This window comes from Tigriopus californicus, chromosome 2 (genome assembly GCF_007210705.1).
Source record: "Tigriopus californicus strain San Diego chromosome 2, Tcal_SD_v2.1, whole genome shotgun sequence".
Lineage (NCBI taxonomy): Eukaryota > Metazoa > Arthropoda > Copepoda > Harpacticoida > Harpacticidae > Tigriopus > Tigriopus californicus.
Window position 1 is genome coordinate 94,530 of NC_081441.1, and position 626 is coordinate 95,155.

Here is a 626-nt window from a genome sequence, read left to right on the forward strand (position 1 = left end):
TGTCCATAGTGACAATATATCCCCCCCCTCTTGTTCAGTAAGCTCGTTCTTGTCAGCTCTCAAATTCATAGGAACTGAGTTGGACCAATCAGTTTGCTCAAAGGCTTTCATTGTAGGGGACTTCAATTTTCCGGGTAGCGTTGTAGAGTGGTAGGCTTGTCTTGATGGGTATATTCCCATTTCGAAATTGACATCTCAGTTGTTCGAAAAGCTGGAGGAGTTTGGGATCTTGCCCCATTTCTCTCAGCATGTTGGTGTAGCCACCAGAGCAAACAATGTTCTGGACTTGCTCTTTTCTAATGACCCTGATCTGATCAGTATGTGCATGCGACACTTTGCAATCTGTCAGATCATCATGTTTTCGAGATAGGGTCGACCATTACTCAAAACCCGGCGTGCTCTAGAGTAAGACCGGCCATACAGGTCGGTCAGGCTAAGTTCAAGTTCAAAGATGAACATTGGCCGTTGATTATAGAAAGGTCAGGAGAGCTTGACCTCATTTCAATAGGCGGATGTACGGTACAGCAGAGAAAAGTGAAAAGATTGTTCCTCTCAAAGCTCTGAAGCGAGCCAAAACTGTGAGGGGGTGTCAGTGGTAATGCGGCTCAAAAGTTTGTTTGTGAGAT